The 21,021-nt window shown below is 41.3% G+C and overlaps 1 non-coding gene across 1 annotated transcript; it reads right to left on the reverse strand.

The window, feature by feature from the left end:
* Positions 1-20,123: 20,123 nt before the first annotated feature.
* TRNAE-CUC (transfer RNA glutamic acid (anticodon CUC)) lies at positions 20,124-20,196 on the reverse strand. Its single transcript has one exon. It is a non-coding gene; the product is annotated as a tRNA-Glu (tRNA).
* Between the last annotated feature and the right edge of the window lie 825 nt (positions 20,197-21,021).

Genomic DNA, 21,021 nt, shown 5'->3' on the forward strand with positions numbered 1-21,021 from the left:
AGGAGCTGACTGTGGCTCAGACCATGAACTCCTTATTGCCAAATTCAGACTTAAACTGAAGAAAGTAGGGAAAACCACTAGACCATTCAGGTATGACCTAAATCAAATCCCTTATGATTATACAGTGGAAGTGAGAAATAGATTTAAGGGCCTAGATCTGATAGATAGAGTGCCTGATGAGCTATGGACTGAGGTTCGTGACATTGTACAGGAGACAGGGATCAAGACCATCCCCATGGAAAAGAAATGCAAAAAAGCAAAATGGCTGTCTGGGGAGGCCTTACAAATAGCTGTGAAAAGAAGAGAAGCAAAAAGCAGAGGAGAAAAGGAAAGATATAAACATCTGAATGCAGAGTTCCAAAGAATAGCAAGAAGAGATAAGAAAGCCTTCTTCAGCAATCAGTGCAAAGAAATAGAGGAAAACAACAGAGTGGGAAAGGCTAGAGATCTCTTCAAGAAAATCAGTGATACCAAAGGAACATTTCATGCAAAGATGGGCTCGATAAAGGACAGAAATGGTATGGACATAACAGAAGCAGAAGATATTAAGAAGAGATGGCAAGAATACACAGAAGAACTGTACAAAAAAGATCTTCACGACCCAGATAATCACGATGGTGTCATCACTCACCTGGAGCCAGACATCCTGGAATGTGAAGTCAAGTGGGCCTTAGAAAGCATCACTATGAACAAAGCTAGTGGAGGTGATGGAATTCCAGTAGATCTATGCCAAATCCTGAAAGATGATTGCCGGAGCCAGCCGGCAAAGTCGATCAGGTCCCGAGAACGTGCACGGCGGGGCTAAGAAAGAAACTAAAGCAAGAGACTACAAAGATGGGGTCGAGAGGTTCAGACACGTCACCACGAAGGGACGCAGTCTGACACCAACTTTATTCAACATGTCATATTTGTACAGAAAAGCGTGAGAGAGACAAAACAGTTGACATTTTTTCTTGGTTAGCCTATACATCTTACAAACAGTCACAAGAAATCTTGAGAGCATGGGAATGGCTCCCTGTTATTATTTCTTACACCAGATAACATTTCTCTGTGCGTGAGAAGTTTGCACAGAACTCCAGGTGCCTGCAGTAAATAAGCGCCTAATCTCTGGGGTGGCGGGACAGAGAGCTATGTTTGCAAGCAAACCCTCAAGGACTGAGGCAGCTCCCAGAGCTGTGTCCTTCGGACAAAGGACCCCGTTCTCACGGGCAGCTCCCCGCAGATGATGCTGTGAAAGTGCTGCACTCAATATGCCAGCAGATTTGGAAAACTCAGCAGTGGCCACAGGACTGGAAAAGGTCAGTTTTCATTCCAATCCCAAAGAAAGACAATGCCAAAGAATGCTCAAACTACCACACAATTGCACTCATCTCACACGCTAGTAAAGTAATGCTCAAAATTCTCCAAGCTAGGCTTCAGCAATATGTGAACCATGAACTTCCTGATGTTCAAGCTGGTTTTAGAAAAGGCAGAGGAACCAGAGATCAAATTGCCAACATCTGCTGGATCATGGGAAAAGCAACAGCATTCCAGAAAAGCATCTATTTCTGCTTTATTGACTATGCCAAAGCCTTTGACTGTGTGGATCACAATAAACTGTGGAAAATTCTGAAAGAGATGGGAATACCAGACCACCTGATCTGCCTCTTGAGGAATTTGTATGCAGGTCAGGAAGCAACAGTTAGAACTGGACAAGGAACAACAGACTGGTTCCAAATAGGAAAAGGAGTACGTCAAGGCTGTATATTGTCACCCTGTTTATTTAACGTATATGCAGAGTATATCATGAGAAACGCTGGACTGGAAGAAACACAAACTGGAATCAAGATTGCCAGGAGAAATATCAATAACCTCAGATATGCAGATGACACCACCCTTATGGCAGAAAGTGAAGAGGAACTCAAAAGCCTCTTGATGAAAGTGAAAGTGGAGAGTGAAAAAGTTGGCTTCAAGCTCAACATTCAGAAAACGAAGATCATGGCATCCGGTCCCATCACTTCATGGGAAATAGATGGGGAAACAGTGGAAACAGTGTCAGACTTTATTTTTGGGGGCTCCAAAATCACTGCAGATGGTGACTGCAGCCATGAAATTAAAAGACGCTTGCTCCTTGGAAGGAAAGTTATGTCCAACCTAGATAGCATATTTAAAAGCAGAGACATTACTTTGCCAACAAAGGTCCATCTAGTCAAGGTTATGGTTTTTCCTGTGGTCATGTATGGATGTGAGAGTTGGACTGTGAAGAAGGCTGAGTGCCAAAGAATTGATGCTTTTGAACTGTGGTGTTGGAAAGACTCTTGAGAGTCCCTTGGACTGCAAGGAGATCCAACCAGTCCATTCTGAAGGAGATCAGCCCTGGGATTTCTTTGGAAGGAATGATGCTGAAGCTGAAACTCCAGTACTTTGGCCACCTCATGCGAAGAGTTGACTCATTGGAAAAGACTCTGATGGTGGGAGGGATTGGGGGCAGGAGGAGAAGGGGACGACAGAGGATGAGATGGCTGGATGGCATCACTGACTTGATGGACGTGAGTCTGAGTGAACTCCGGGAGTTGGTGATGGACAGGGAGGCCTGGCGTGCTCAGGGGTCGCAAAGAGTTGGACACGACTGAACGACTGATCTGATCTGATCTGATTCATGCTTACTAAATACTGTATTTACTTAAGTGTTCCTCAACTGAAGGTTATTCAAGTTGTTTCCAAATTATCATTATTATAACCTGTAATGAATGTCTTTGTGTACATTATGTTGTGACATTTAGGATGATTTCTTAAAAGATATATTCCTAGAGGTAAAAATTCAATAATCTATGGGTTATAGGTGCTTTACTGATGTTTAACATTAATAACATTAAAGTTCTGAATCGATAACATTTAATAACATTAGAAAGATTTCTTAAAGGATACGTCAATAACCTTAAAGTTCTTAATCAATAGCTCTAAATAAATAACATTAAAGTCCATGTTTAACAATTTGTAATTCCGGCTTACAAAGCTTTTTTGAGACCATGAATCACTGTGACATAGAACTCCATGACGGAATATATTAAGACCCTGCTTGTCCATTCATCGGAGAAGGCAATGGCACCCCACTCCAGTACTCTTGCCTGGAAAATCCCATGGATAAAGGAGCCTGGTAGGCTGCAGTCCATGGGATGGCTAGGAGTTGGACACGACTGAGCGACTTCCCTTTCTCTTTTCACTTTCATGCACTGGAGAAGGAAATGGCAACCCACTCCAGTGTTCTTGCCTGGAGAATCCCAGGGACAGGGGAGCCTGGTGGGCTGCCGTCTATGGGGTCACACAGAGTCGGACACGACTGAAGTGACTTAGCAGTAGCAGCAGTGTCCATTCATTTTCATGCTGGGTAAATTGGGAGAAGAGAGAGCCCTTTCTTAGCCAGATGCTCTTCTCCTTGGAATCTCCAAGCTCACCCACAGGTCTCCTGAGGTCCATGCCCAGTTCTGCCCAGACAGATGGCTTTTGCTCTCCAGTTATTTGGCAGAAAATGTAACTGGAAACTCGGCCGCCCAAATCTTGTCCAAGGCCTGGTGTTTTCAGATTGCTCAAAGGATATTATCATGGACTCGATGCTTGTGTCCCTCCAGAATTCATATGTTGAAGCTCTAGCTGCCAGCGTGATGATACGTATGTGGAGGTGAGGCCTTTGGGAGGTGGTTATGTGTATGTCAGGTCGTGGGAGTGGAGCCCTCAAGACGGGTTTGGTGCCCCTGTGGGAAGAGAAGGCAGCCTGTTTTCTTTCCATGTGAGGATACAGTGCAAGCCAGGAAAGGGACCCTCATCAAGAACCAAATCTCTGACTTTTCAGCCTTCAGAACAGCGAGAATAAAGGTTTGTTGTTTAAGCACCCAGTGTATGGGATTCTGTCAGAGCAGCCTGAGCTAAGGCGAGTATGCAGGTCTTCCATGCCTTTAGGAGTTCTCCATTTTATTCTTGGATGGAGTGGGACCACCACAGCTTACACCAACTTGTGCTGGGTCTCTCTAGTTATTTTTTTATTGAAAAAATTTCATTGAAGAATAGTTGATTTACAAGGTTGGGCCAACCTGTGCTGTACAGCAAAATGATACACATATATGCATTCTTTCTTTTATATTCTTTTCTGTTCTGGTTTATCATAGGATAATCATTGAATAGATATCATTGAATCTAGTTCCCTGTGCTATGCTGCTGCTGCTGCTGCTGCTCAGTCACTTCAGTCGTGTCTGACTCTGTGCGACCCCATAGACGGCAGCCCACCAGGCTCCGCCGTCCCTGGGATTCTCCAGGCAAGAACACTGGAGTGGGTTGCCATTTCCTTTTCCAATGCATGAAAGTGAAAAGTGAAAATGAAGTCGCTCAGTCGTGTCTGACTCTTTGCGACCCCATGGACTGCAGCCCACCAGGCTCCTCTGTTCATGGGATTTTCCAGGCAAGAGTGCTGGGGTGGGGTGCCATCACCTTCTCCGCCTGTGCCATGCAGTAGGACCTTATTGTTTTTGGTCTGATTCCTTTAAAATGACTCTGAGTTGTGTTTAGCGTGTTGCTCCTAGCCCCCTGGGGAGAAGAGGCTCTGGCTTTCCTGTGCTTCCTCAGGCCACAGCCTCTGGAGCAGCTTTGCCACTTCTCGGCCACCGTCTTGTTTTCATTGATGATACCCAACACGGTGTTGCTTAACCAGCCAGAGTTCTCCCCAAAGTTAGATCATCTTTAGCAGTGGCATTAAACCTCATATCTTTTTGTCCTTTTTATGCAGTCCATGCAGATCTCATGGCAAGGATACTGGGGTGGTTTGCCATTCCCTCCTCCAGTGGACCACATTTTGTCAGAACCCTCTCCTAAGACCCATGTGTCTTGGGTGGCCCTGCATGGCATGGCTCATAGCTTCATTGAGCTATGCAAGCCCCTTCACCACGATAAGGCAGTGATCCGTGAAGGGGGACATGGACATGAATTTGGGCAAACTTTGGGAGATGGTGAGGGACAGACAGGCCTGGCATGCTGCAGTCCATGGAGTTGCAGAGTCGAACGTGACTGGGTAATGGAAAAACAACAACATAAAACCTCAGTAGACTCGGTTATCCACCAGATCCTTCATACACAGTTAGTCCCGAAGACTTATTGCTTTTTCATTTTCTGTATACCCATGGAGAATTTAATAGCAGGACATCTAGAGAAGGAGCTATTTTCCTCTCAATGCAGGATGTACATTTTGTGTTTGGTCTAGTATTGTCTGTGTGAATTGCCTGCCTGGGGATGGGGGACTCTAAAGGCCTTTATCTGGCCTCTTCTTACAGCGACTTTTGTAAACTCACCTTATTCCTGCCTTTATGTTGTCTTTATTTTGTCTCAAATTGTTGATTTATTTAGTTTGATTTGCTGAATAATAAGCACTCTTGTAAGCCGCCTCCAGTAATTTGGGAAACTAGATGGGATCCAAGCATGTCCCATAAAAAGTGTGATTTATTGGGTCAAAAGATGTGAATGCTTTTGAGGCTGTTCTTACATTCTGCCAATTAGCTTTCCTTTTCCTGATGACTTCCCAGGGCTGTCATCTGTTTTTTTTTTTTTTTTTCTTGGACTTTAGGCTGGGGCTAATGTAAGCAGCCTTTAGTGAACTGATACTAATGGGTCTTAAAAAACTCTTAGCCATGGAATAAGTGAATTAGTGTAGACTGACTTGATTGGAAGAGGCCATGAATGTCAGGTCAGTTTTTTTTTTAATCCATCTCTGTCTCTCCTCTTTGCAGGGGAAAGAGGGCTCCCTGGGAAGCTTGCCCTGCTGCTGACTGATGCAGGGGGCTTTCTAGGAAGTGCTCTTGGGATCCATACCTGTGGAAGGGCAGGAGCAGGGCTGGGCAGAGGGGGAAGCTGAGCTGCGATGAAGTGTCAGTGATCCTCAGGATGGTGCCTCAGGTAGCTCTGAAGCTGGGATCGCCCCTCAGAGTTGTCCCAAGATTGAAAGAGAAGGTTCAGAAGGATCGGCCAGTGGAGTCAGCTGCTCTCAAAAGTAGGCGTGACCATGGGCAAGGCAGTCGCCACAGGGGCCTGAGTGCTGAGCGTGGCCTGCCGGGAGCTCTCCTCCACGCAGTTGGGGGAATGTGTACATTAGTCCTACAGGGAGACAGTGTCTCCCAAAGGAAGCCTTCAGAGATCGACTGATTTGGGGGCATTGCTAGGCCCATGGGGGATTTTTTTGCAAGAGCATTTCACCTGCATTTGTGAAGGTTTTCCCTTCCATCGGCACTTGCTGCCACCGCCACCTGCGATTTAGGAAATCTGCCTCATGCTTAGCCTTCTGATTTTATAATTACCTTTCCATAATAATAACCCCGTCCAGGTGTTTTGTAACACAAAACAGCAAGGGAAATTAATTTCAATTAGAAGGGGAAAAATACAAATTGAAGTGGAGTTGTGGAAAGAAGCAAACAAAAAAAGCCCAACATGCCTTTCTTTGAGTGTACTTCATTTACGTAATTAAATGCCCGCAATGCGACGGAAACATTGGCAGTGGTGCCCTTTAAAGATCGACATTTAAAAAATACATAACTCCATGGAATTTGGAGCTGTGCTGGCTGCCCGGTGCACATCTGGAGATAAAAGGGATGGGGAGGCAGGAAGGCTGAGTGGGAGCCTCAGAGACACGAACAAGCGCCCTTCTTTTGTGTTCTCACACTTGAATTTTTTTTCTTAGCATAAGAAAATGAGCCTTATAAAAACGAATTCAAGTTAGTTTCCAGCATTTTGAAGGGATATTGAGAGAACTGAGGGAAAATGTTGACTTATGGGCTTTATTGAACGAGAAAAATTTCAAGTTCTTGTCTTCTCTCTCTCTTAAATGAGGAAATCCTGGATCGTGTTTTCTCTGGCTGGCCTGGCTGAATTTCAGAGATCATGTATCACTGGGCAGACGGAGCCCTCCTCTTGAGGAGCTGGCAAAGCTGGCAGGAAGCAAGAGAGAGATAAGCTCATAAAGGAAAAGATGGACCCATTTCTCAACCAAGACCCATGTCACTAAGAAGCAGCTGGTCCTCGGGCTTCTGGAAGGGGCGGTGGGTAGCATGCCCAAAGCTTTGGGCCGTGCTTAACGTTCCAGATGAGCTGACCCATTTGTAGATCGAGTGCTCAGGAAAGCTTGGCATGACCAAAGCCTGTTTTATTTATTTTTTAAAATTTTATTGCAGTACAGTTAATTTACAAGTTAATTTCTGGCACATAGCAAAGTGACTAGTTATACACATATGTATGCATTCTTTCTCATTATGGTTTATTACAGGATATTGAATATAGCTCCCTGTGCTATACAGTATGACCTTGTTGTTTATCCATTCTATTAATATATATATATTAGTTTACCTCTGCGAATCCTAAACTTCGACTCCATCCCTCCCCCCTAATCCCCTTTGGCAGCCACAAATCTGTTCTCTATGTCCATTGAGTCTGTTTTTAGATATATGCACTTGTGTTTTATTTTAGAATCCTCATAGAAGTGATAGGAGTTGTTCTTTTAAACGGTTAAGTCTCCAGGAGGCTGCCACACCATCTCTCAAACAATTACACAGACTTCTTCCCTGGAGACTTTTTCTGACTTTCCAGTTCTGGTCTTAGACAGGAAACTGAAAACTGTCAAATTTATTCTTCTCGATCTGCCCCAAATGTTCCATTCTAACATTAGCTCACACGTAACGAGGGGAGTGCTGACATAGGGAAAGCATTAAGGGTACAAGGAACTGGGCTTCTCTCCCTGTGGTTAATACTAACAGCTGGGGAGTGGTCTGACCTGGAAGGACACACACGTGTAAGTCATGCAGAAGACGAGTCCCCTTAGCTGAAGTTTTGTGGGTTGATTTGGGCTTCCTCATGTTTTTGCAAAGGGCAGAAAGCCCACTTTATGCTCTGTATAGGTTCCTATATTTTTTATTAAAAAAAAATTAAAAGAGAATTTTTTTTTTGACTTTGTTGCATGGTATGTGGGATCTTAGTTCCCCAAACCAGGGATTGACCTGTGCCCTCCTACATTGGAAGCATGGGGTCTTTACCACTGGACACCAGGGAAGTTACAAGGTCCCTACATTTTTTGATGCTTGTCATTATTCTATGAGTTTAAGAATATCGATTGACCATTTTGGAGCTTTTTGCACACCTGTGCACCAATCTGTGTAACAGGGCATTGACTAACTTCAGTGCTACCAGAACACATTTACCTTCTCATTCCTTTGAAAACAAGACCTATCACAAACCTGACTTAACACAGATCAAGCTAGATGCTATGATGTACTCATGATGGGGACCTATATTCTTGCCTGGAAAATCCCATGGACAGAGGAGCTTGGCAGGCTACAGTCCCTGGGGTCGCAAAGAGCTGGACATGACTTAGTGACTGAGTATGCATGTATAGCACAGGCTGCTACTGCTGCTAAGTTGCTTCAGTCGTGTCCGACTCTGTGTGACCCCACAGATGGCAGCCCACCAGGCTCCCCCATCCCTAGGATTCCCTAGGCAAGAACACTGGAGTGGGTTGCCATTTCCTTCTCCAATGCATGAAAGTGAAAAGGGAAAGTGAAGTCGCTCAGTCCTGTCTGACTCTTCGCGACCCCATGGACCGCAGCCCACCAGGCTCCTCCGTCCATGGGATTTTCCAGGCAAGAGTACTGGAGTGGGGTAGCACAGGGGACCCTACTTAATACTATATAATGACCTACATGCAAAATAATCTAAAATAGAGTGGATATGTGTATATCCACTGTGATTCACTGTGCTGTACACCTGAAGCTAACACAACATTGTAAATCCACCATACTCAAATAAAATAGAGATCTTTGCAACTCTGAAAAAATAAAAGACGGTGAGAGCATATTCCACTTTGCAAATAACCTGTCCATATGGTCAGGGTCTTTTTCTCAAAGTGTGGATTCTACTCATCTGTCATTCTCTAGTAGAGAGGTCATAAGAAACTTCGGGGCTGTATTCACACTGTCTTCGATGTCTGTGGTCCCTTCCTGCCCTAATACCCACAGGCACATGGGAAAGACCGAGGTCCATTTTTCTAGTTAATCAGGATATGTATCCATCACTGTCAGCCACGATTTAATCTAATTTAAAGCCGTAGGCTCTTAGGCCTTTAGTCCAACTTTTTCTTTTTTTTAAACAAATGAACTGAGTGATTAATTAAACTGTCTTTATCCTGAAATCTGGATCAGCACTTCCTTTCATGCATTACCTTGCATATTCATCTTAGTTCATTTATTCAAAAATATTTTTGAGTGTTTATTCTTTACTGTGAATGTCCTAAACTTGCCATACATTTGGGATTTCACACTCACATGGACCCGATAGTCTTAGAACCTCTACAGTTGGGAGTTATGAATTCTCCGGGAGCAGGCTTTTTGAATAAACATGGTTTCCTCACTCAGTTAGGAATTTGCTAACATTTTCCTAGCTCAGTCTCTGGTGGTACCAAGGGAGAAGCTGCCCACAGAATGCGTTTCTTTACTTTCTGATTATATTTTTTCAGATTGTTTGCATCAGGACCGAAGACTTTTCTCCTATAATGGCCATTTGCTTTGCAATTACATATACATATTCTTCTTAGTAAATAATCTCTGTGAGCATTGGAAGAGCAAAGTTTCTGAGTTGATCTAATTTTATTTTCTTATTTATTTTATTTATTTGACTGTACCAGGTCTTAGTTGTGGCATGTGGGATCTTGCATGTGGGATCTAGTTCCCCAACCAGGGATTGAACCAGGGCGCCTGCATTGGGGTTGTGGAGTCTTAACCACTGCACCCCCAGGGAAGTCCCTAACTGACTGATTTTTGTAGATGCACAAACTGTTCCCAGAGAGATTAAGTAACCTGGCAATGGGTCACACAGTGGTGAGTGGAGAATCTGATCTCTCAGCTTTGGGTTTGAAGTGACTTGTACTCTTCCTCCTTAGGACAAATTTTATAAAACTTTCTAGAAACAACTTATGAGAGGTTTTTTTTTTTTTGGTATTGTATTAGTTACTCTTACTTTATCATTTCTCCCTCCTTTATAGCTTCTTGAATTTTTCTACCTTTAGTTGCACAATCAGTTCAGTTCAGTTCAGTTGCTCAGTCATGTCCGACTCTTTGCGATCCCATGGACTGCAGCACGCCAGGCTGCCCTGTCCATCATCAACTCCTGGAGTTTACTCAAACTCATGTCCAATCGAGTCGGTGATGCCATCCAACCATCTCATCCTCTGTCGTCCCCTTCTCCTCCTGCCTTCAATCTTTCTCAGCATCAGGGTCTTTTCCAATGAGTCAGTTCTTCACATCAGGTGGTCAAAGTATTGGAGTTTCAGCTTCAACATCAGTCCTTCCAATGAATATTCTGGACTGATTTCCTTTAGGATAGACTGGTTGGATCTCCTTGCAGTCCAAGGGACTCTCAAGAGTCTTCTCCAACACCACAGGTCAAAAGCATCAATTCTTCGGCACTCAGCTTTCCTTATAGTCCAAATCTCGCATCCATACATGACCACTGGAAAAACCATAGCTTTGACTAGAAAGACATTACTTTGTTGGCAAAGTAACATCTCTGCTTTTTAATATGCTTTATAGATTGGTCATAACTTTTCTTCCAAGGAGCAAGGGTCTTTTAATTTCAAGCCTGCAGTCACCATCTGCAGTGATTTTGGAGCCCCCCAAAATAAAGTCTCTCACTGTTTCCATCGTTTTCCATCTATTTGCCATGAAGTAATGGGACCGGATGCCATGACCTTAGTTTTCTGAATGTTGAGCTTTAAGCCAACTTTTTCACTCTCCTCTTTCACTTTCATCAGGAGACTCTTTAGTTCTTCTTCACTTTCTGCCATAAGGGTGGTGTCCTCTGCATATCTGAGGTTATTGATATTTCTCCTGGCAATCTTGATTCCAGCTAGTGCTTCATCCAGTCCAGCATTTCTCATGATGTACTCTGCATATAAGTTAAATAACCAGGGTGACAATATACAGCCTTGATGTACTCCTTTCCCAATTTGGAACCAGTTGCACAGTGAAGCTCATTAATTTCTAATCTTCCTTTATTTCTAATATAGACTTTTAAGACCATAGAATCACCATTTTCTTAGTACTTCTGTAACTTTGGATATGCAGTATTTTTGTCATCTTTTTTTCTAAAGATCTTATTATGTGCATTGCAGTTTGTCCTTTGACCATTAATATAGTTTAAAGTGTTTTCAGAATTTCCAAATATATAGGTTATTTGGGGTTATCTTTTTGGTATTGATTTGTAGTTTAATTACACTGTAGTTAGAGATCATAGCCTCTTTGCTGTTCATTCTCTGGGATTTATAGAGCGAATGGCTTTGCAACCTTTCATATGATCTATTTTTATAAATGTTTCATGCTGCTTGAAAAGAATATGTGTTCTCTAATTGTTGGGAATGATGCCTTATATATAGAGCCAGTAAGTCAAGTATTTTAATTGTGTTCTATATCTTCACTAATTTTTTATTAGCTTAATTAGATACTGAGGCATGCATATTAAATTTTCTATTATGATTGTGAATTTGCTAATTTCCTTTGAAGTTCTGTAAGTGGGTGCTTCATATATTTTGAAGTCATGCTGTTAGCAAAAAATGCAGAGTTTAGACCCTGGAGCCAGACTGGCTGGGTTTGAATGGTGACTATATTGTTGATGAGCTCTGGATCTTCCCTATAATTCAGTATTCTCATCTGTATAATGGGCAATGCTTTGGGGATGATTGTGAAGATTAAATAAATTAATACATATAAAAAGTGCTTAGAGGGAATCCCCTCATCCAGTCGCTACAACTCCACACTCCCAATGCAGGGAGTTCAGGTTCAATCCCTGGTCTAGCCACTAGAGCCCACATGCAGCAACTAAAGAGATCCCGTATGCCATAACAAAGATTGAAGGTCCTAAGACCTGGCACAGATAAATAAATAAATTAAAATGAAATTAAAAAACACTTAGAATAGTGTCTGGCACATTGTAAGTGCTCCATAAGTGTGAGTTATTATTCTTACTTGTGAATTTCCCCTTTTATCCTTTGTAAATGATAACAACTCTGTCTAAATAAGTATATCTCTATATCTGTATTTTTTTGTTTAGTCTTCCTTTTATGATACTCATGTTGTTACACCAGCATTCTTTGAGTTGAATATGCCCAGCATATCTTTCCCATTCATAGACTTCTAACATTTATATGTCATTGTGTTTCAGATGAGTCTGTGGTAAATAGCATATGGTCAAATGGATAAGCATTCAATCAGCGAATTTCTGTTTCATACATTTAATCTGATTAATTTATAAGATTGTGAATCTATTTGAAGTTATACCAACCATCTTATTTTCTGTTTTCTATTTACCATGCCTTTTCTCTGCTGTTTTTCTTCCCTGCTTTCTTTTAGGTTAATAAAATATTCTTTATTGCCCTTTTTAGCTTCAACTGTTTTGAAATTTATTCATTCTATTTCTATTCTTTTATTGGTTACACTTTAATTTTTAACGTGCATAGTTAATTAAAACAACAGCTACAACAATAACCTTATCCTGAATAATTCAAGGACTTTAGAACATTTTAATTCTGATCTTTCCTTTCCCCATGCCCGTGTTTCTTTTTTATAGAATTTTAGTTCTACTCGTTTTCAGTCCTCCAAATAAGTCCTTACTATTGTTACTCCTTTTATTTTTTCATTCAATGCTTGCATAATTTTACTCATTTATTTACCTGTTTCCTTACTTATCCTTGCTTCTTTCCTCCCACTGTTGTCTTAGGGTTCATTTCCCCGCCCCTGTATTATTCCCTTTAGTAGATATGGCTACCCACTCCAGTATTCTTGCCTGGAGAATTCCATGGACAGAAGAGCCTGGAGGGCTATAGTCCACGGAGTCACAAAGAGTTGGGCACGGCTGAGTGACTGTTTCAAGGACAACTCCAGAGATTCTGAAATGGGTCAGTGAAGGTGATGAGGACCCCTCCCTAACAGATGGAACTGGGTAGGACTAGATGGTGGGACCACAGTGTAAACTCAGCCAACAGAAACTGAACCGTGATGTCCGTGGAAGCAGGAATCACGCCAGTATATCTTGCCTGGAGAATTCCATGGACAGAAGAGCCTGGTGATCTAGTTCAGGGGTCACAAAGAGTCAGACACAACTGAGCGACTAACACTTTCACTTTACTTTTTTTTACTTTTCTGTTATGATACGTAAATCTCAGTCTTTAATCTGAAAGTGACTATTTCTCCCTCCTCCTTGAGGCATGTATAAGCTGCATATGGAATTCTGGGGTGATATATAATTTCACTTAGTCATTTAAAGGTTTTTGTTAATTGTGTTCTCGCTTCTGTTGTCACTGGTGAGAAGTCTGCTGTCAGTTTAATTATTGTTCTTTGTTCTTACAGATCATCTGTTTTTCCCCTCAAGTCTCTTTTATGGCATTTCATTTTGACTTTGATGTTCTGGTTTCATTATATGAGCCTATGGGTAGGGTTTTAAAAATGTATCATTTTTAAAGCTCATTATACTTTAACTGAAGATTCATGTCTTTCATTAATTCTGGAAGAGTCTCATCTATTATCTCTTAAAATATTACTTTTTTTCCTTTTTTGGCAGTGCCACCTGGCGTGTGGGATCTTAGTTCTCCAACCGGGAATCAAACCCATAGGCCCTGCAGTGGAAGTTGAGTGTCTTAACCACTGGACTGCCAGGGAAGTTCCTACTTTTATTTTCCACTCTCCTTTTAAAAAGTTCTATCAGACATTTTCTGCCTCTTTGTCTCATTAATTTCTTCATTTCTCCTCCTCCAGTTCATTAACTTTTCAGTTACGTTCAGTCTTATGTTGATCTTGTACAGTAAAATTTTAGGTTCTAAAAGTTCATTTGCCAATAAGTTTTTTCATATTTTTCGATTTTTGTAGATTTGTATTTCTTCTTTTTAATCATTTAAAAGATAATCACCCAGGAGTCTTTTAAGACTGTTCTTTATCACAAGTTCAGCTGTGCCCATTTTTTCTGTATACTGTAACAGTAAATAGTGAGTGTGGCTTGTCATTTTGGATTTTGAGCACATTTTCAGCAAAACTTTTTCTTACTTTTTCTTTCTTTCCTCTTGTGTCAGTTTCATGGGTTATTGATTGTGAAAGAGTTGCTACAGAGTATATTTTCATTTAAGAGCCAGTCTTCTCTTTTATGAAGTTAACAGTTTTTCCATGGTCTGGTGTTAGGGAATAAGTTCTGCTTTTGCTCTCTGCTTTCTGTAGATTTAAAGCTTATCACCCACTCTTATGTAACTATTAAAACACAAGACCCTTAAGGCCCGTGTTCAGTTTGACATGCCTCTCAAGTGTCACGACTCTGCACATGGTTTTATCCTACTCCTTCGTTTTTGGCACCAAGGAATTTCTCTTGTCTTTTAACTTAAGCTGTATATTTAATTTTATTCTTTTGGTCTATAATTTCTATGTGGATTGTATAGAGTGGAGCTGGGAGAAGGCCTTAGTTTACCCAGTTTCCAGAACCCAAAGTCCTGAAATTTATTTTTTATTACAGAAATACTAAAAAAGAAGCCATAAAAATGTAGCAGGCAAATGACAAAGGAGTATGCTATACAAGATAGAATGGTGATGTCTTTCAATGAGAAAGAGCTCTATAATCTAACAAAAAAAGATGGACAACCTCACAACAAATTGGATGATTTTAATAAGAAGAAAAGTTTGAAAAAACTCAATCTTCGTGGTAAACACATGCACATTCAAATAGCGAAAGACCTTATTTTGGCTATCAGATTGAAAAAAAATTTGAACATAATGTTAAGAGTTGTTTAAGAGGTGAGAAGGTGAGCATTTGAGTACTGTTGATGGCAGATCAATGGCAAATGACTCTGAGAGTCATTTTTTGGAAGGACAGTTGGGCAATATGACCTAGAATACTTAACAAATGAAAAGTATTCTTTGACACTATCATTTCTAGGATTTTTTATTAGTAAATGAATAGAGTATGCATATAAAGATTTATGTATAAAGATGGAACATTGTTAATAGTGGCAATTAATTGAAGCCAGTTAAATATATGAAAAAGAATAGCATAGTCTGTTCATACAATGAAATATGATAATTAACTAAAATAATAGCAAAGAAAAACAAGTATTAGAAACAAAAAATATTTAGTATACATTATTTAAACATTTTTTACCTTTAAACTTTTTATTTTGTATTGGGAGCATAGCTGATCAACAAGTTGTGGTTGTTAAGATGACAAAGTAAGAAATAAAGAATCCACATTTATCTTTATTTGTACTTTTGTGCTCTTAAAAAAATCTAGAGAGGCAATTACCAATATGCTGACTTGGTGTTGGCAGAATGCGTGATTCTTATTTGTTTTTTTCTCTTTTTAAATATGTACTTCAAATATTGCTTGTGTAATGAAATGAAGTCAATTACTACAGGGTGTCCATAGAATGAAATTTTTTGTGGCTATTAAAATCTGTGATTCCCTGGTGGTCCTGTGGCTAAGACTCTTCGCTCCCATTGCAGGGGTCCCTGATCAACGAACTCATGGCAGGAGTGGAGGAGGCCAGGGATGGGCCTCCTGTCTGGTTTGTCTCCCAGACATTCCTCTTCCTTCCTGGGAATCCTATAAACTTAAGCAGTTAAAGCTTTTTACAATTTCTATCTGCAAATGAATGCAATTTATTCTCAGAGACTATTTGAAATGAGAATTGTAAAGACATCTGAAAATTATGAAACATTTGCTTTTTAAAATGCCCATGTAAATTCACCCTACCACAAAGGTTTGTGGAGGAAAGGTAGAAACTTGGATGAAGTGATCCAGGCGTCATTGCCCTGGGTTTGTTAAGATTTGCTTTAGTGGTTTCAGGGGAACCAGGAGGGCTCTGAGTGGAACATGGGGATTTCAGTAAAATATGGATCTAGGCTGCATATTTAAGCTTTCTTCATTTGGAGATGACTGCTTGCCTGACAGCTCAAGAGAATTCTGAGAGCTTCCTGGACTTAAGGGCTTCCCTGATGGCTCAGTTGGTAAAGAATCTGGCTGCAATGCAGGAGACCCCAGTACTATTCCTGGGTTGGGAAGATCTGCTGAAGAAGGGATAGGCTACCCACTCCAGTATCCTTGGGCTTCCCTTATGGCTCAGCTGGTAAAGAATCTGTCTGCAATGTGGGAGACCTGGGTTCGATCCCTGGGTTGGGAAGATCCCCTGGAGAAGGGAAAGGCTATCCACTCTAGTATTATGGCCTGGAGAATTCCATGGACTGTATAGTCCTTGGGGTTGCAAGGAGTCGAATATGACTGAGTGGCTTTCACTTTTCACTTTCCTGCACTTAAGTGGTTTGTGAGGCTGGCAAGCAGAAGACTGGGTAGCCCATGTGTGGAGGGCTGGGGGGAGGCTCTCATTCACCAATGTAGTTATTTTATTAGCTCTAGTGGCTCTCTACCCAGGGGGGTGTTTGTTTCACTGAATATTAGGGGCTGTGCAGAGGCATATAGCTGGTTCCTAGAGCTGTGGGTAGGGCCCACCTGGGTCAGCACTCCAAACCACGAGACATCTGTTAAAAAATTGAGTTTTCCAACTTGTAGGCATTCCTGATGGCTGATAGAGAGCTGCCAGACTTCCTTTAATCATTCCATGGGACTCATTTGACATGAGTACTTTGACTTTTGGAATTCAAATGGATGTTCTTGATCTGCTTGATTTGTAAATGCGTGTATTCTTAACCATTTGCCTGGCAGTTTTGTGTTTTAGAACAGTCTTCATCAATCATGAATCACAGAAGGGAAACTGTTTCTCTACTGTAGTTGAATTAACAGCAGTTGTAGATGGATGCTTGGAGAAGGCAATGGCACCCCACTCCAGTATGCTTGCCTAGAAAATCCCATGGGCGAAGGAGCCTGGTGGGCTGCAGTCCATGGGGTCATGAAGAGTTGGACACGACTGAGTGACTTCACTTTCACTTTTCACTTTCCCGCGTTGGAGAAGGAAATGGCAACCCACTCCAGTGTTCTTGCCTGGAGAATCCCAGGGACGGGGGAGCCTGGTGGGCTGCCGTCTCTGGGGTCGCAAAGAGTCGGACACGACTGAAGTGACTTAGCAGCAGCAGCAGCAGATGGATGCTACAACTGGTAGGCTTGGGAGGAAGTCAGCCTGGCGACTGGTGCACATGCCCAGGTCTCTGGCAGGAGTAGGGAGTCATTCTCTGCAGGAATGCTGTGGAAGGGGCAGGGTGGGGCCAGGTCCACAGGGCATCATCGGGCTGTTAGTAAAGGGAAACTGAGTGATCGGGTGAGGTGATACCTCATTGTAGTTTTGATATGCATTTCTCTAATAATGAGGAATGTTGAGCATCTTTTCATGTGTTTATTGACTATCTGTATGTCTTCTTTAGAGAAATGTCTGTTTAGGTATCCTGCCCATTTTTTTTTTTTTTTAAATTGGGATGTTTGTTTTTCTGATATTGAGTTATATGAGCTGCTTATATTTATTGGAGATTATCCTCCAATAAAAAAAATGAGAGAAGCTGACTAGAGATTGGTCAGCCACTGTGCCTCTTGGGGAGACTCGCAGGGTGGATAGGCCTGAGCTCTGCACTGGCCCCTGAAGCACTATCTGGATGCCCACTTCCAGTCTCAAAGCTTCTGTTGGATGTACTTAGAATATGTTCTCTTCTTTGCCAACACATACTATGAAGAAAGTTGAAGTCTTCCTATTGAAGGCAACAGAAAGCATAAGAAATACTATTAGTCAACTGATGAGACTGTATAGAGTATCTTTGAAGTTCTCTTTGGTATTTTCCCCACACTGAAATTGTACCTTAGACAAAATTGTGTCGGTTATGCCAAATTAAGAAGTGAATACACCCACATGTTTGGCACACATGGGGCTTTTATTTCACAATCTGTTTAATCTTCTTGTGTTTTCCAAGGGAGGCTTGTTGTAGGAGTGTGTATATATCTTTGACTTTCAGTCAGGTTATAAAAAAAATCTAGGTCTAGAGTTTGAAAGTACAGAAATAAAAATACTTGAAAAAAAAAAAACCAGGATAGCAAACTTACAAGGCAAGAAAGTGTTGGTTTCAATTTTAATTTTAATTTAACCATTTTAATTTTCTTGCAGAGTTTATAGAGTTCCAAATATCTAGCTCAAAGTATTCATCACATTATGTATATGACTATAGGAATCCACACCATTCTATTTCACGTAAAGCTGAAAATTAAATTTCAAGTAAAAGTTTATATTTTATTATTTGGTGACACCTCACTCACCATAGCACATAATCCATAATTTAATAAATTATAGTGAATTAATTATACAAATTAATAAAGATAAGTTATCTTTATCTGCTTTTTCCCTACATGTGGGTCACACTTGTCTATTTCTTTTTATGTCTTATCATTTTTTTGTTGAAACCTTGAAATTTTAGGTACTATATAGTAGCAAAATTGGATTCTGAATTCCCCCCTCAGGGTTTTTGTTTGTTTAGTAACTTTCTTATGAATTCTATCTCATTTGTGGTATGTGGCTATATTTTCTCACTTAAGAAAACATATATGAGTATAACAATAAATTAACATGTTACTGTGTTATTTCTAAGCTTGGTTTCCCAGGTCTTGTTTTTGTGTCTGCATGATTTAGTGGCCAGCAAGTGATTCTTCAGAGACTGTGTTTATACACTTTTAGCCAGACAGGTTTCTACCTGCTGCTGATGGATCTGTGTGCTGTTTTAAGGATGCTCTGGCTTTTGTTCTTCATAAGCCCCCCTCTGGTCCCACCCCCACCCCACCATGTCCACCAACTCCAGGTCAGCCAGAGATAGGTGGAATGTACCTCTGTGTGTGCTCACTTCTTGCATTTCCCTATTAAATTTCTGGCTAGTCCACTAGGCTGATGTTTGCACCAAATAGAATCGCCACCTTGAAGACTGTTGAAATGTCTGACCTTCCTTGTGTGGTCACCACTGAGATTGTTGCCTGTCATCCACTGAGCACCAGGTTTTCACCTTTAGCTCCAAACTAAACCATCCCTTTCTGGCAGTGAAGCTGCTGGTCATCCAGTCTGTTCCGCCTGTTAGAACTAACTGTGCTAACTGATCTGAGAGGGTGCGGGAGCTTGATGGGATCAGCCCTGGGAAAATACACTGTAGATTCCAACTGTTCTCCAAAAGCACAGGTTTTTGACGCATCAGTCTGTTGTTTGCTTTCGGTTGCTGTCCAGGGTCTTGAAATAGCTGTTACTAGCGTTCTGTATTTTAGTTGCTTTCAGGGAGAGGCTTTGGTGACCTCCTCTCATGCCAGAGGTCTACCTTACCTCAATTATTTTTGTATCCTGAGAAACTATTTTCTCATTTGTTGCACAAAGAGTTCTTGGTGTATAATAATTGACCTCTGATATTTAAAATGTGATTTTCCTTGAAGGTCAATTTCAGGCAAACTCCTTAGGAGGAGAATTTGCCTTCAGAGAAAAAATAGTAGTGGGTCCTCTTTTAAAAAACCTTGACTCAACCAATTCACTACATCAATCCATAATTTAATTAAATATTATGTAAACCAATGAACATTGAGTATGAAAAGAGAGCTATTTCTATGAAAACAAAATTGCATGCTTTGAAAAGACTCAATAAATGTGAGTTGATAAAAAATTGCTATTGAATTGGGTGTGGGTGAGACAACTATAAATGACTGCAGAAATACAAAACAATTTGGAAGGATTGTGTGTTCAGATTACCTCATAATTGTCCTTAAAATTTTACTTTGCTTGAAAGTAATGGAAACTGGAAATTGTGGATGTGAATTATGAATGTGGCTTTTGAAGAAATTGATGGAGAACTTTTATCAGTGTTCTAATATTCAAATAAAACATCTTGGCTCCACATTAAAAGTTAGCAGGAAAAAAGCATGTTTATATTTTAAGTTACAATGAGCTATTTAGGGTGTTTGTATCACTTCTTAAAAAGCAATTCCCTGCTTTAGCTCAGTTTTTTTTTTTTTTTTTTAAATATTTATTTATTTGGCTGTGCTGGGTCTTAGTTGCAGCATCAGGATATTTGATCTTTGTTGTGGCCTAAGGGATCTTTCACTGTGACTTGTGAACTTTGGTTGCGGCATGTGAGATCTAGTTCCCTGACCAGGGATCGAACCTGGGCCCCCTGCATTGAGAGTGTGGAGTCTTAACCACTGGACCATCAGGGAAGTCCCTAGCTAAGTTTTTGATTGGCCGAATTATTACCAGTACCAGTCAGAAAGGTAATTTTTCTATGCTTCTATTACTCAGTTAAGACCTTAACTGAAGGCTTAGTAAAGCTCGCTGCCAACTCCCTGCCTCAGATCCTCCCCAAGACCCTGCTGTTGACCTTTTGAGTTAGATCAAGGCTCACCACTTCGTCTCCCACTCCACAATGGAGGGAGATAAGTAGACTAGGCTGGGGATCCTGAGGAGTCTAGAGTCACTGTGTTAAGCCAGGGAAACTTTATAGAGGGGAGCAAAGAACTTCACAATCTTTCAGCTGTTTGGAAACTCTTGGTGCTTCCCTGTTGACTGAAACTGCTCCTGGTCCCATCCTGGGAGGACCCAGGAGTGAGCAGCTTGATACCTTGGGGACAAATATTATCATTCCCTTGACTCTCAAGGGTCAGATGTGAGCATTCTGATGACTGAATTCTGATGCATATAATGGGGGACAGAAATACTCCTATCTGTCCACTGTTGTATGCAGCAGAATTTATGCATCCCGTGTCCCATTTCCTTGTGCTAAATTGTTTCCATCATGTCTGACTCTTTGTGACCCTATGGACTGTAGCCCGCCGGGCTCCTCTGTCCATGGGATTCTCCAGGCAAGAATACTGGGGTGGGTTGTGACGCCCTCCTCCAGGGGATCTTCCTGACTGAGGGATCGAACCTGTGTCTCTTACAGTCCCCTGCATTGGCAGGCTGGTTCTTTACCACTAGCACCACTCGGGAAGCTAATCTGAAAATGGATTCCCACTGAGAAGTTAGAGAAGATTGCCCTAACTTCT

This window comes from Bos taurus, chromosome 22 (genome assembly GCF_002263795.3).
Source record: "Bos taurus isolate L1 Dominette 01449 registration number 42190680 breed Hereford chromosome 22, ARS-UCD2.0, whole genome shotgun sequence".
NCBI lineage: Eukaryota > Metazoa > Chordata > Mammalia > Artiodactyla > Bovidae > Bos > Bos taurus.